The following is a 2,700-nucleotide window of genomic DNA, read 5'->3' as shown; positions in this document are numbered from 1 at the left end:
GATAATTGAAGATGACAGGAGGGTTGCGGTGTTTTGCGAGGTGTTATATCGTACACGCGTTGTGGCGTTTTGCGAGGTGTTATATCGTACACGCACGAATGCACGTACACAAATAAGAATGTCTATCTGTCTTTATTTTATTTTACTTTTCCGAACAGCCCGGATCAATAGATTCTGTACAATGGCTCTATAATGCACCCACCAATAAATCACAGCATTCCCCAACCCTTATCAAAAAATATTTTTACACCCTAAAATATATATTTTGGCGATTTATTGATGGGTGCATTATAGAGACATTGTACAGAATCTATTGATCCTAGCTGTTCCGAAAAGTAAACACACACACACATACACACACCCTAAATAGAATGAATGTAATTAAAAGGTTGGCTATTGTTCATTGTTGGGATAGTTTTCAGTGCCTTCCAGAAGACCAGAACTGAATTGGACAAGTGTAACTGGAGAAAAGGCAACATATTTCCTAATAAGTGAGTGAACCACCTTAGAGAAGACCTGCCTTCTGGCTCCAAATTCTTTTACCTTTCACAGAATGGAATTTGAGGCTGTTGAATAAGGAAGGACAGATATTAAGGCAGCCCTTGATATATTGGACACCACATTGTACAAGGGATAAGTAGCCCTTTGAATTAGGCTTGTAAGCCTCCTGGAAACCAGTATAAGGAGGACCCGAATTGTTGGGGGCAATATGCTGACTCTGTAAACCGCTTAGAGAGGGCTGTAAAACATTATAAAGCAGTTTATAAGTCTAAGTGCTATTGCTATTGCTATAATGGCCACAAAATAGTTGTTGTTCCACAGTTGCAGATTTCCCGATTTGAGGTCTGGTTGCTGAATTCTGTATCCATTGATACATTCAAATCATCTTAAAGGCAACCACATATAGAGTATGTTGCAGCAGTCACGATGATCAAGGCATGAATTGCCATCACTGATCCTTCTTTATCTACTTATGGCCATAGCTGGACACAGAACTTGTGGCCACAGCTTCTTACCTGCTGTTGAAGCAGGAGTAAGTAATTTCCAAGTTACTTACCTTATAGTGATTAATAATCTTATCATGTGATAAAAACCACTCAGAATCTGGGATTGGTTCAAAATATAGCAATTGTTTATTGACGTAACACTAATCTTCATAACAGTTCATGGATCCTGTATTGTAGGACCTGCATTGGCTTTCACTAAAGTTCCTAAAAAGCAGTCAAAGTAGTTTTTATTTATAAAGTCCAGATTATAACAGGATTTAACTGATCCAAGAAAGTCCTCCCAAGGAAAGCTGCTCGTGGTATCCCATTTTTTGAAGAGAGGAATGGCTGACAGTTGGGATGGTTGATACTTTTCAGTGATGGTATTTATTTTATAAACTCACTTCCTTCTAGAAATGATACTGGTCCCTCTGTGATGACCTAGTCCTTAAAAACCTGGGCTAAGGTTTTTAAGGATTAGTTTCCTGTGAGAGTATTTATTGGCTACCATAACTTAGACCTTATTTAAGATACATTAGCTATTATACTGTATTATTGATTGTTCTGATGGGTATTGTGCTGTGATTTTTTTATTTATTGCATACATTTTTATTGTATTTTTCATATGTTGTTATAATCCAAATTGGAATCTTGAAGATTTGGTAGCAAGGATTTGAGAATTGAAATAAATAGTGATCCAAACATGCCGTTTCTGGGGGAGTGTCACCTTTTCTTAAATAAAGACCAGATATGAAATTTCTGGAGTGCCAAAATATTTATGGATGAGCCATCTTGCTCAGACCTCAGATGAGTTTGTTTCTTGCTATACAATCTCTTATCAATTCAGTCCCCAAAGAATCTTCAACCCAGCATAATGATAATGTGTAATTGAATATCATCAGATTCTGATGTTATTACGGTACCTCACCCCAAGCCAATAGAGAACCTTTCTTAGTGATTTCAAAAAGATATTAAATAATACAGGGAAAAGATCTAAGCTCTGAATTATTCCACAGGAAATTAAAAACCATATTTGGCAGATAGCAAATCCTTGAGAATGTGTTTTTAATCCAAATTGAATTGAAACCAAACAGAGTCACCTCTGTATGGGTTCCAAGAATATTGCCCAAAAAGTAAATTAAAAAGTTTGAATATGCTCTTGAGGTAATGCAGAGAATCTATGTTATTATTAGGCTTCCTGGGCCCAACAATTTCTTAATCAGCTTATAAATAGCTAATATCTAACTTAAGATCTTGGGAACTGAATGTGAGGTCCCTATTTAAAACCCAAAACCATTGGATTCAGTCAGCCATTCATAAAAGGAATGGGATTGGTAATAACTTCTTTAGTGAACTCACTGTCTTGATTTTCCAGGGAAATGTGAAATGACACATAGAGCTTTACATTATTCTTGTGAAACTGGATATTATACACGGTGAGTGAGTCATTTTCAAAGCTATCTTTTTTAATGCACTTCCTCCAGTGATATTGATAAGCAATTCCTCTGAAAGTTCTCCGGAAAAGATTTAGTAACTGGATACCATTCAATATCAAGGATTCAGGTCATATATCTTCTCATATATAGTATTCCTAGCCATAGAGCTCAGGAGGGAGCAATTCTTTCAGCTGGTGTTTCAACTCAAGCTGTATAAAGGTGAGCCAGATGAATTAAATCCAAAAGAATGGAGATGCTGTAAGTGGACCTCCGGAATG

This window comes from Pseudonaja textilis, chromosome 1 (assembly GCF_049901715.1).
Source record: "Pseudonaja textilis isolate UNSWEBS1 chromosome 1, rPseTex1.2, whole genome shotgun sequence".
NCBI lineage: Eukaryota > Metazoa > Chordata > Lepidosauria > Squamata > Elapidae > Pseudonaja > Pseudonaja textilis.
Note: the sequence above shows the minus strand (reverse complement) of the source record.